The sequence below is a fragment of the Rhopalosiphum maidis genome, chromosome 4 (assembly GCF_003676215.2).
Source record: "Rhopalosiphum maidis isolate BTI-1 chromosome 4, ASM367621v3, whole genome shotgun sequence".
Taxonomy (NCBI): Eukaryota; Metazoa; Arthropoda; class Insecta; order Hemiptera; family Aphididae; genus Rhopalosiphum; species Rhopalosiphum maidis.
Window position 1 is genome coordinate 14,270,093 of NC_040880.1, and position 15,317 is coordinate 14,285,409.

Sequence of the window (15,317 nt, forward strand, 5' to 3'; positions counted from 1 at the left end):
GTTGTCTGGATACATACAAATTACAATAAGACACTAAATATATCAATAATGAGTTTATTTTATTTCAAGCTATTTAAATATATTAATATTACAGTAAATAATGTCGAGATAACTATAAAAAATCTATTAACACATAATAAATGTGTATATTATGCGGATAACATTCAATTTATAAAAAAAAATGATCGAATATTTTATTTTATAACATAAACCAATCGTACATTATTCTCTATGGTAGGTATACAGAGAGTCTGAAATAATAGAATTTTAATTAATTTCAGTTATTAATTCAAAAATCAAATATAATATAAATTTTGATCATTTAGTAATAGCACATGATATTAAACGTTTTATGGGATGTTAAACACTTTCGTTTTAAGTAAGTATACCTACGCATTTTTAAATCTAGTTTGTTACGTTTTCGACAAAATGTTACTATCGTACGCAATAATGTGTTTGTAAAAATAAACATTTATATAACGTATAGCAAATAACGATAGAAGATCATTGTTGCGAATAATAACGTCAATCCGCGTCATCCGCAGAACACTGTAAAATATGAAGTACGGCAGATGATATTTATAGAGTTATTGTTATGTGCGTCTTACCCAACGGAATTTATAATAATAATATGTGAATATGTGATGTTGTTATTCTAAAATCTAATAACGATAACAATACATATTATGATTATATAGATATTTATATAAATACTTTATCTTGAATTACCTTTTGTTATTAAAAAAAATATTATTTAAATTAAGGTTATTTTATTTTTATGTATATAAATAGACCGAAAAATGATAATGACGCATAGTTAGTATCGATTAAATATATCGATCATAAATTAATATCATATTATATAATTTATTCTTCAAATTACCGACACCAACGCCACGATATGTATAACCGTTAACGGATGTATTTAACCTTGGAATCGCGAACATATTGATCGGTTAAAGATTACTTAGGCAATATTTAACAACAATTTTTTTATTGCCACGTGTATTATGTATTGCAATTGCAATTGACTATAGAAATACTTTACGAACAAGACACCGGCTGCTGCTATTATATATATATATATATATATATATTATAGATATAGCATATCTGATATACTTAGGTAAGTTACTATAAGAAAATGTCGTAAGTAAACCGATCTAAATGTTTTGAAGAACGACGAAATTAAAATTAAAATTAATACCGATATATTATAAAAAAATGTAAATTAAACTAGACGTTATCTTTGTAAAAACGACACCGACACTCCGAAATATTTTTATGATGATGTTTTATAATAACTATTATACACCGGTCGGTCATCCGTCGCGTGGATTTGACAGGTGAGCGGACTGAGCGGACATATTAAATTCGTACTCGGTTCACGGAAATCCTATAAAATACGCCTCTGCAACGGCAGTAGCCGGGTTGGGCTATTGCCATGTGTACGTTTATGTATAATGAAAATACGGAGCTTAAAATACGATAATTGTCAACGTTTCAAAATCCCGTTAACGCATGTCACGTCGCTCAAGACGTATCCGCGTGTATACCTTTCGTTGTCTCACCCTCCCGACTAAAACACTGCCGTTTAGTACTAATATTATTATCATTATACAGATACCTCAAACTAAACTGTTGTAATTAAAAAATATTAATTTTATTTTATTACGGTTATTTTCGCCCGTCAGTCTTATTCTCCGGCAGAGACGACTTGATCGTTTTTTCTTCCATCGTCCTGCGCATCTACTACGCCCTTTCGCGTTGTGCCAAATGACCTCGATATAATTGGAACCAGATATCAAACACTCCTAGTAAAACGCATTGGTAGCGCATGTTATTATAATGCGCGTTCTCGATCCGAGTCATGTAAATTTTTGTCGAAGGTTGTCGAACATCGTAAACCGACGTCGCTCTTCGCCGACTAATTACTACCGCTGACCATATTATACACGCCGAACGTTACACGTAATAATAATAATAATAATATTAAAATATAATATTTTATAGTAGAATCGCACGCGTAGAATTGGAAACCGGCAGCGGCACGGTGTGTGGAAAACCAGTTCATTGATGTTTTCGCCCGACCGGAACCCGCAGCCGCCACAGCCGACCGACCGACTTGTGTGAGAAAATTTCCAAAGCGTTCGGAATAATAATAACAATAATTATTACGATCATTTATTGGCTTTTATAGTGATGTTTATGGTTTTATGAATTATTCTAGTCACGCAGAGGTTTTGACTTTTGTTATTATTTATTTATTTGATCGTAATAATATTGCCTATTCCTATTGGTTGTCGTAAAGCACTAATAATCGGAACCCCATATTATTATGTTATTGATGTTCATCAACCATCCATGTGATATACGCGTACGTGAAATACTACGGAAACGTAAATTGATAGCGGTAAAAATGAATTATTTACAGAAGATATGCATGAAGGACGAGGATAAAAAAAAATTAAATCATATATACATATAATACACATTTATTCAAATTGTAAGAAAAATATTCTACTTCAGTGTACACTGAAACGATTTTCTGTCAAAAAATATTACGATAAAAATAGGAAATATTATATATGTTTTCTTAAATGTTATTTTATAATGATTTCAATTTATCTGTAAAATATATTTCCAAAACCGTTAATACTTTTCTATAAAACTTGTGACCACCTTAAGATATCTCCTTGCAGTTTGCACCTATACGAATGAGAATACAAAACATGATGTCTCGTTTTTAATAAACTTAAAAGCAAATAAAGTTGATTTTAATTTATTACCTGAACGGAAAAACGATTTTAGTATTTTGAAAACTCTCTTATTTGGCTGTTTTGATACTTAATAAAATAATATTTTTTAATGGTCACAATAAAGTTAATTTGAAATTATTTTTGATTTTGTTATTTATTTTAAAAATAATAGATTAATTTATATAATTATTTTACAATAAATAAGATTTCAAAAATATCACGTAAATATACGTATTTGAGTTATTAATTTCATTGAAAATAAATTACTGATTAATGGTCTTAATTTGGCCGAATTAATAAAATTACATCAACTTTCTGATTTTGCATATTTGTATATATACAATATAATATTATTATCATACTCAACAAAAACTCCAAAACAAAAAAAGCAACACACTCATAAGAATAATTACCTATATAGTACCCACGGCCACGGTTATGGATTATTATTTTTAAACTGATGTTTTTGAAAATATAATACTCAAATAGAAATCTCACAGCAATAAAACTCTATTTAAAATTCTTGTCTCGTTCGTTCTAATACAAAAAAAAAAACGATTCTATTTTATACTGTTATTGTAAATAAAATATAATAACTTCATTCTTAAATGTAAATATGTATATTAAATTTAATATCATTACAATATTATACTAAATAACATTTTCGTAATAAATTATAAATTATCATAGCTAGTTCGGTCTGTATTTGTTTATTATGTTAGATTGTAATACTTAGAAAAACAGCACTTTCTTGCAAACAAAACTATCTTGTTACAATGAAATATACATAATATCATACATTAAAACAGTGATGTTTTAGTGATATTAAATTCTGTAAAAAAATATTGATAAATTTAGTTTTTTAACCATATTTAATGATCAATATTTTAAATACCTGTGTTTTATAATAATATATGTTGAAATCGAACGAGTTCTCATAAAATTACTTTATTTTAATATTTTTTTACACCACATTTTTAAATGATCTTCATTTTACAAACGAGACCAACAGGCGACTTTTTTTGTTTATTTATTTTCGTCGTGACGGTCATATTTATAGTGGTATAATATGGTTTACCTATTGCACTTGACATATTTTTTTTACTTAATTTCCTTGTATTGTATACGTGTATACTGTTTAATTGTTTAAGTAGACTGCAAGTGATTTTTTTTTTTACCTCACGGGTATATGAATAAAAATATTAGGCACCCAATAACGAAAATTGAGCAACTGTAATAATTGTTATGACTTGTTTGAGCTCACAAATCATTTTAAAACTTGCATTGATTGAAAAATTTTGTTAGAAAAAAATTAATTTAAAAAAAATACTAAATTGCATAATGATACCCGATACACGTTATGCATATGCTTTAAAAAACTGTCCGCTATATAAAAATCTTGTGTATGTGTTTTGTATAATTAATAACTAATCCAATTATTTTGGAAAAAATGATTGAACGAAATTGATAGTGCATGAGAGAAAAATTAACATAGGTAGCCGGTTGGTCGTTATCAATGTTATCAAATCGTATTGAATTATATATCTACACTAAGATGATAGGTATTACATTTTTATGTTTTATGTTAAATAAAGCATTTACATGGTTTGCGGATGATAAATTAAATGTTCCGTCGACGATAACTAATGCGCCGCTGTCGCTGTCAGTATAACGGTGAAAAAAAACCTTGGAAAATGATACAAATCGCAATAGTAATTAATAATCGTATAATTAACGGCCGGAATACTAAAAGTAAAAAAAAAATCGTAGCAATGAGTAAAACGACGTGTCAAAATATCTCGCCAATGACGACGGCCGTGTAATCGCGACGGTGAAAATAAATGCGTTTTAAATGTTTTAATACCACAGCATATCGAACTTCTATAAAAAAAAAAAAATGAATGTCGTTCTGACAGTGTAATATACGAACGGTGCATGAAGACGTGTTTATAGGGCCAGAGTCTCTACGGTAACACGTTTTTGTATAAGTATCTGATTGTAAACGATCACCAAAATATGTGCTTAAAATGTCTATGTTGCTATAAGTTATTTTATGAATTTTCAAGCATCATGTTAGGATCATACCTAGGTGTTATTTCTCCATTCCTACGAGAGATACTTTTTAATCGTCATCAATCATCAGTATAATTGTTTAATTTGTATAACTCTGTTATTAAGTGTTAATTGAGCAGCCACACTAGATATCGATTGTATAGATTTGTTTGAATAGATGATTAAAAAACTATAAGTTTATATATTAAAACATTTGTAACACTGGAGCATTAAGACTTTTGTATTTCCAAACATTTGATGCCAATACATTTTTAATTCGACACTATACCTAACCATGAGCATCAGATTTGGGTTTTCATTTAGTATCCATATCTGCTATCATTACTATCAACTTTAATTTAATTCGATTCTACCATAAATGTTATGTCAAAAAGTACTTGTATGAGCACGAAAGAGATACTGCAGGTATCACTGCGTGGCAATGCAGGAAAAACGATTAAGTATCCAATGATGCAGCGGATTTAATAATAACGTTGTTGTTGTTATTTCGGGAGTACTCTCGCCACTGTTCGTCCAACGTTCAGAGGTTCACGGATATTATCATCGACGTAATTATACCGATGGCCTGCTTAAGCATTGAAGAAATAGAAACTAAAATAAATTAAATAAATAAAACACACCGTAACAATAACATAAATCACGAGGAAGACGGTGCCGCCAAGCGCGAAAATCGCATTTCTTTTAAGACTTAGTTTTGTTATTACACACACACACGCATATTACGCTTCGTTGTTTCAAAAGACAACGCGATAATATTATTATCATGACGTGGTATATACCAGAAAAAATTATATCGTTATTATAATATATCATACCGTTTTATTTGTTCAAATTGTTCCCGCGGCCTGCGGTTTTCACTCGTGTCTTAAAACAAAATCATCACGGAATCATCATCTGTTTATTTTTCAATCATGTAATTATTCAAAATCGTATAGATACAATTCTAATATTATGCTTGTTAAAGACTATGTCCTAAATCCTTGATATTTTTTAATCCTTGATATTTGTTTGTATTAATTAAGGAGTACTTATCCTATGGAGATATAAACTTCTATTTTTTAAATTAACCTCTTTTTCTTCTATAATGTAAATTATCTTTCAGTTGATTGTTTTGAAAATATTGACTTATCAGAATCTAAATCTGAAGAACAATTTGTCGAATTATTTAACTTCATGTAAATATAGGAAAATAGCTCTGAACCAATAGCATTGATTTGTTATTAATCTACCAATTTTAATAATTTACAAAATGTTCAGAGTATACCTAATAAGTACTAAATCTAATAAAATAATTTTGAATGAATATTGTTTTTAGTATAAATATTATAATTACACAAATCTATTTGTTCAAATTTTAATTCCGTAAACATTTTAGATAAAAAATATTCGTCAAAGTATAAATATATGTCATACAAATACTAAACTCTATACTATTTAAATTATATTCAATTTGAAAAATTTGTTATTACTTTGAAGCAGGTAACGATAATGAATTACAAATGTTTTACTTTACATGAATACTGATGCTCACGTTAACTTCCATATCTGGACCGCAATATATATGAATGGACAACAACCTGACTGGACCACCACCGACCGTTGTTGCAATACAAAACTTTCAAAGTATTTACGTGAACCACATGATATAGTAATTATAAATAATAGAGGGTAGGGGTTCCGTTGTTGATCATTAGAACATTGACGTTCTAGAGAGTTGTGTAAAGCGTTTGGATAGAATTTGATAACAGTATAGAGAACATAACATAGATATTATATTCACATAAATTATATGTTTTTAATATATATATATATATACAAGTATATAACCACGTAATTTGGTTAAATTCAATATATTAAATTAAGTAATCATATTTTTTTTTCCAATATTGTCATTTGTTTTATAATATTTACTAATCATAAACGTTTTGATTAGTTAGAAATATATTTAATATTTGTTATATATTATATTCAAAATTATTATTATTATGTTCAAAATTTCAATAAAATATATTCCAAACACTAAATCATTATAAGATTATTTTTGTGAGCGCATTCAGAATTTTTTCGTGTGATCAGTTTAAAAACTTCATTAGATATGATTGAAATCCAAAACCTGTTCATAATTTAAAAAAATCTGATTACACACCTGTTGATGTATGAAAACGTATAGAAAAATTTAAAATGGCTGCTTATTAAAAATAGAGGTATTAATCAATGTAAAAAAGTATTTACCCATAAGTTTAAGCTGTTTGGCTAATAAACACACGGTTCATAAAAAAAAGAAGATTTTTAAGGTTCCTAAATATGTTACTATATAGTTACCATTTAAAATTTTACACTACAAACAAAAAGTCGGTTATAATACGCACTATATTTTAATATAATTTTTTAATAAATAAAAACATAAAATTTAAAAATATATACTTATTATAAAAGTAAATACATACATATACTGAATTTAATGCTATTTTATTATAGTAATTTAAATAAAATCGTGCGTTTTAATATTGAAACAAAAAATATGTATTGGAAACTATATGAATCACTGTTAACTCAATACCAAGTATATACAATTTTCAAATCTTTTATTTTAAATATGAAAAATGAATCGTACTCAAACTAATTTATTAAAATATTTAATAGTTGTTATAATAGTATCTCATGTCGTGAAATGAGATACAGTAAATGCGTCAATATACAAGCAATTGAAAATCTAATATTATTAATTATTTCATATTAATCGATAGTCATTAAACGTATACAGCGTAGTAATAGTTAGTTTACAACTGATAGACATTGCAACATAATAATATATGTGAATGTCTACAAAGAAACAACAATTATTTTATTACTGTAGAAACTCAAAGCCTCTCGTCCACCTGATTATTATTTTTAATTGTATTTTCATTTGCGCGTTATGTTCTGCGCTGTTGAACATGTTACAGCCTTACAGACCTTAAACGATGGCACTTCATATACAGCAGCAAACGATATTATGGTCCGATTGATTGACGAATTGCATTTTATGGACATTCCAGATGGATCGTGTACCGTTAAAAGATCTGCATTGTTCTAAGTGTTTCAGTTTTTGATTTTCAATGATAATTAATTTATTGAAGGTTGACATGTTATAAACTAAAATAAAATAATAAGTAGTAAAATTATTATATATATATTTATACATATATTAAATGCAATGATAGGCAAAAGATAAAATACATAAAACCAAATATAAGGTATACAGCAGTTAGGTATATATAATAATCTAAAATATTGAAATTTAATTTAAATTTAAAACAATAATTATTACTTAAAAAAAAAAGAAACTCGCATTGTTGTATAGTAGGTTTATACTTCTAAAATATATTTTATTATTTATTTATATAAGTCCACCCATTAAACCATGTATTGAAAAATAAAGTTTCATATTTGTTAACTATACTATTACTAAAGTTATCAAAACGTAATACATTTATGAACCATTAGATTCTTAACTTTCAGTTATATTATGTATATTATATACACCATATTGAAAATCTATAAAAACCTTAAAAATTGTAAAGTCAAATATGAAATTAACTCATTTGATGGCCTTTTATGCGTGTGTTTAACCGTACAATTTAAAAAAAATAGCGTCGACGTATTTTTGGTTTGCAACGCAAATAGTTTAATATTAATATATATTATTAATATTTTTTTTATACATAAAGTGATAATAATGTTTGTTATGATAAAAAATTTTGAGTTTCTACAGTTTTTAATATTTTTTGCTGGTTACAACAAAAATATTCTGGATTTTATCAAAACCTAGTGTAGTAGTGTTGTATAATCAATCTCATTTTTACGATTTTTTTTTTTTAATTTTCTAAAATTATCCACCTTTTATAGGCAAAGTACTAATTAGGTTACTAAATTAAATTTTCTATGAAAAATTACATTCAATAATAAATATTGAAGCATTATTACTATTTCTTAGTATCGTCATCATTCATCAGACACAAATAACAAACCTACACCATTGAAACTATTAGATATCGAACCACCAACTCAGAATCTAAAAATGTATACCTATATTCTATACTAAATGAATTATTATCATTGATGTCCAGTGTCGAGTAAATCAAAATAATAATATTATTATACGAGTTATAAGATGGACCAATTACTTTTACTGTTTATCACCAATTATACGTATTATATTTACTTATATTGTGTCAGTTTTGATGAGTATCGTTATATAAGTCACAACATATTATACATATATCATATAAGAAAGCACTGCGATATAATATCTAAATTATATTTATATGATTAACACGATTTAAACACTGTGACTTGTGGACTATTAAAAAACCTGTAATAAGTTACCTATGTATAGTTACTCTTATCTATAGTTTCGTCAAAGTAGCAAATAGGTAATACATTTTAAGTCGTTTATTATTTGTTTACACGTACGTTTTTGAGCACGTACATTTTTAGTTTTCATCGTGGCAGTTTTAAACTCAAATAAGCAACTCGCACTTATAATAATTACCATTCGGAACTATTTCAAGCAGCTCCAACCGCGCTTAAGGTTACTGTTTTGTGTCTTATTACGTGATATAAATATAATATTGTATAATATAGCTTGCATAATATTATCGTTGGATTATCAGATTATCTAGGTGAAAAAAAAAACAAAATAATAAAATAATAAGATTAACTTACGTGAATGGTACTACTGTTACTTCACATAAAAAAAAGAAAAGACCAATCCGCAACGGTCAGATTTACCCATACAATGATATAACAAATATAATTACCATTATATATGATATATTTTAATTTTTAGGTTATTCAACTGAATTAAATCAAAATTATTATAATTCGATAAGTAAACAAACCAATTATTGTGTTATTTTTAATACAGTTTGAAATATATTTAACTATAATATTCTTATTTGAAAGAAACAATATAAACATTATATTATCTTAAATGTGTATAATACTGTCAGTAATACACATAAGGTCACCTTATCCTAGTTTTTTTTTAAATTTGTCTCTCCTCTACAAGTTATGCATGTAATTTCAGGAAAATTATTATTAGCTCAACCCTTAACAAAAAAACAAATTATGTTTACTACTATAATGTCCACCATAGTATAAGTATTTAGTAGAAATATACTTGATTAAACTAAATTGTTGTGACTCTCTGCGTATTACTGGATCAAATTTCCTTTATACCATTTTTTTCCTGCACCACAAATTATGCAGAACCAAACTCTCGACTCACTATAAGTGTATAGTTGCATATGTTATTTTAATAAATGCATATTTTTCTCTTCTTTCTTTGATTAATTAGTAATTATTCTGTTTCCATTATTTTTTATATTTTATCGTGTTTTGATTTTATATAATATGTGCATTTGAATTGTACCACGCTTATAATACATTAATAAATATCGTTGACAATTTGAGTAAGAATAAGCCGAGTTCTAATCATTTCGATAAAACCATATTTTCCTGATTTTCAAAGCATAATTTTACACATACAGATCGATATTAACATATCATGTGCGTATAGTACTATAGTATAACAATAGTGATAATATTATATGTATAATAATAATCTTGCCATAATTGTGTAAATAATATTCAGGGAGCAAAATAACTAATGAGTAAATTAATGACACGTCTTTTTACTAACCTATATAATGTAAAGCAGGATAATTGTTCATGTAGCAATGCTATAGTGAACGATTAAACTAAAATTCATCCAACGCTGTCAAATTTATATACTATGCACGTTTAATTAATAATTTAAAAATGAAGTTCCGTTTCCTTAGTCGTTTTTTTTAATTTTTTAAACAAACAATTTATAAATAAAATCTAAAATTATTGATATGTAATTGTGAAAATGTCTACGTGCAGTGTTTGGTTATTTGACATCTATGTTGTAACCCACAGTTATTATTCCATATGTTGAATAATAATTTGAATCAATTGACCCATAAAAATTTAAACATTTTGACAAAAACACAAAAAAAAATATAGAATGCTTCATAAAATTAATGTGTATATCACAATAAGTAGGTAATATTTTGTCAAAAAATTTCATTTGTGAACGTCATTTACTGACTGTAATAATTTGTTATTGTAATTTATGTTGTTATATAGTTGTGGAAGAATCGATTTGGCCGTGGATAGGAAATCGTGGTGCCACCGTGTACATAATACGAAATTATGCGTAGAACGTATTCTACCTGTATAATAATGACGATGATGATAATAATAATATTATCATTTATGCGCGAGTTGTGAAAAAATTGTTTTAGACGTGTCGAGAGAAAGATGAATCGAAAATCGCTCGACTCGGCCTAGCCATAACGACAATAATAATAATAACAATAATTTTCTTTTTGTTATAACGACGTACTTATACCTATATCATGTATTTGCAGTGCAGTAAATACACTATGCGGGAAGATGGTGAGAAAGAAAGCACTGTACACCGACTGTACGCATATAATGTAATATATAAATTGCGTATAACTTATAAGTACACGTACCTGTATATACTTTGAGGTACGTAACTAAACTCGACATGTGTGTGTGTGATAATTTATGGTCGTTGTCCGCGTGGCGGCTGCGAAATTTATTGCCAGTGCACACCTCATAAACGGACTTATCCCGGCGTTATTTGTAACGCTGCAATCATTATTATTATTATTATTATTATGCACGCTGCACGCGAACGACGACCGAGCGCCGTCAGAACGTTTTACGACCAATCTGCCGTATATATTATGCACGCGTACAGCCTTCCGGCCACGGTGACGACCGTTTCGTTTCCCGCACGACCGTTTGCTCGCAACAGCCTGCCCACACTCGTCGCCGCGCGGGTCGTGGCTATAACCTGGAAGATCTCAGAAGTTCGATCTTTCTATCCATAGTTTTTTTTTTTGTCGCCGATGGTCGTACCGCGAAATATCAAAAAGGTAACCGTAAACAATATTACTATATAAACCAGGAGTTTTCAACCCTAGTGTCTAGACCCGTGAGACATTTCTATACTCGAGTCTTGCAAATACATTTTAAGCATTCTATTTATTTGTAAATACATTTTAAAGTTACATAAATGATGTTTTTTTACGAATGCAGTTCGCGAAATTATTTAAAAAAAATAGGTGTCCCACTGTCTAAAAAGGTTAGATACTACTGGCTTAATAGACTATAATAATATAACTGTGACGGCGGACAGGTGGATGGTGCAATACTCATCGTTTAAAAAACAATAATTTTAAATTTGTGGCACACTAGGCACAGTATAATGTGTAAATTGTGTACAATGTATGCCAATCTTAGATATGTATAAAAATTCAGAAAAATCTTATAATTTATGTTCTAAAACTACTGGAAATTTTCTTTTAATAAATTCTCAAAACTCATGGTTTTTAAATGTAAGTGTTACATAATTTTACATTAAGACTCTATTACAATGTTCATTCAACGAAGGTAAATAAGTGATGAACAACTGTCCACAATATATGTTATTTAAAAAAAAAAATGACCGAATGCAAAATAAGTTGCACACTATCAGTTGATCGAATCGAATAAAAATATAAAATACGAAATGCAAACATAATATTATTATGCAGTACAACTTTATTGAATTACAATTATTTTGAATATATTTTATAGTTTTTTTATTTACTTTTAATTATAAAATTATAACTGCTTCACAGGCTACAATTATTTACGTTTTAACGACGTTGTACATTTCTTAAAATTACCGATAAAACATATTCATTCAAATGGTAATTCACTATAGAACTATATAACTATATATAACAGAACATATACGAATTGTAAACATTTATTTAATGGTATACACTATACAACGATTAATTAAAATGATAATATTTACTAATAAAAATGAATACCGGTTAAACATTGTTCGATAAATTATAAGTAGTAAAGATTTTATTTTAAAAACATTTTGTAGGTATAGTTGTTATATATTATAGGAGAACAAATTACCAGCAGATATAGAAGGACCGGATACTAAACGTTCACCACTACTCCCCAGTCTAGTTCTGAGTAATCAAATCAGTTATAAAAATCACTAAAAATAATACTGGAACCACAGTTATTTGTGTATTCTGTGAATCTGCATTGTACAAACAACTATTAATTAATCATAGTGTTGTGAGTCATACTTAACTGCATGTTCTAACTAAATATAAAATAAAAATTGTCATATTAAACACATTTTTACATAAACCTTTAGGATTTTTACAAATATAAATATATTTTGATATGTTAAACAGTTTTATAGTTCTATGATAACGTCATAAACTATATATATATATTTAACATTTATTAGATTATAAAATACAATCTGTAATAGTAGTTACAATAAGCATATGAGCGGGAAATACAAGTTGACTGTAACAGGATGAGGAGAGTAGCTACCCAGCAGTAACACTCAACGACGATAAATTAATAATATTTTGTTTGTTAACGATAAAAATGTTTCTTTTTTTTCTTTTGTACTTCCCACTCAATTTTCAATGTATACCCACGTATCTAATCAGAGTAGCAGATAATTTTATGGGGTACCATCTTAACTTTAATTTCCTCATACCAGTTATAAACTATAACTATTAATAGTAACTACTAACTTGTAGATTAAATTCATTTAAAATATGATATTATCTACAGTTGAAAATTTCCGAAAAATTCACGAGTATGTTTTACTTAAGAAAATTAAAAATGCATGTTATCAATTTAAAAATTTTAAACTAAAAATATTACTATAACAGATACTATGAAATATTTTTAATAATTCGAAGAAGGTGAAAAAATTATTTTCAAAAATTGTAATACTTATCAATATAACGAGGATTTTCTGTTAAAAATAGAAATCCGTTCTGATATTAAGGTAAGCAATGGTTTGTATTAAATAAAAGCATAAAAGCACATCGCAAGTAGTTGAAAAAAAAAGTATATTTATTAAGTATTATGATACATTAAGTATATCAAGTCTGTAATACATATTATGTTCGAGAGAGATTGGGCGCTGGAGTTAGTTATTTTGACAACATGTCATGATTTGTACATGAAATATTTTTTCTGTACTTGACCGGGTTCCGGTTTTTTGTTTTTTTGTTTTTAAAATATAAACATTTTAGTTATTCAAAAAACCGGTTTTATTCTGTTTAGTGCTACCTCTGCATTGACTTATCAGTCTTCATTATTATACAAACGATCGACATCTGAAATTACCGTTATCGCGGAACAAATGCAATTAATCGAAGATGCACTTATTCACTGTTTGAAAATATACACCCCGTCCTTTGTAACAGTAACTACTTTGAAAACGAAAATATTAGTTTTCAGATTGTTATAAAAAATCATCGTGTACGAGTATGCTACATTTATATATGTAATACGCTTATACCTCACTAGTATAGCTTGGGGTTTTCTCGTTAAACTAACTAAAGTCTAAAAGACACTTTCTCAGATATCCCTTCAACAATGATTAAAATAATGTATAAAATGTTGTTCCTTACCTGAACTCCTTCTTTACCTGAGTAAAAACACATACAAATGATTGTATTCCTGGCGTTTTTTGATAATTGCATCAATATCATAGTAATATTATAATATCATAGTACTTTTCGAACGCAAAAACTTATTTAAGTACCTATAAACATTTTAAACGTAGAACTATTATTTTCATGTTTTATGTTTGTATTTGCATTCAAACATATGCATTCCAAAAATTAGACCGAATAAAGTTATTATTAATTTAGCTACCCACCCAGTTGGGGTCGTATATTAGCACAGTGTGTGCAAGTGTGTGTACCAGAACAAGTCCTATGAGACACCCTTTACACGCTATTGTAGAGTAACGCTTAAAATGTATATCGGTTTTTCACACGAACGTAATTGAGGTATTTTACTCACTTTATAGTCAGACTGCATGTGTTTAAAAATATTATCATTGTATCTCGTCGTAAACGCTCGTGTGACGCAGCAGCATAGTTATATACAGTCACCGTAAGGTACACAGCTAGATCGCGTAACTTTATACATAAAACATACATATACTCGGCTCGCGGTAAAGTGGTGGTGTGGTACAAGCGTAATTTTTTCTTTCTACATATATGAATTCTTTTTCTACGCTACCGGGACTTATTTGAAATAAATAGAAGACAACCTGTTTTTTCTATTTCTTTTCTTTTTTTCCCCTTTTTTTGTCACTATCTGACATCGACATCGTATTGAATCGTGTGAAAACAACTGCAGGTAGTGCATTATAAAAACATCACATTACGTCCATTCATTGAACTAGAAAGACTGAGAAAAAAAATATAAAAATATGATATATTAAACAAACCGTAATCTGCAGCAATAATATACAACAACGCACGACATGTCGTGTGTATTCGACATAGCAATACCTATATTTGCTGTGTGCCAAATGAACGGAAAACAAAA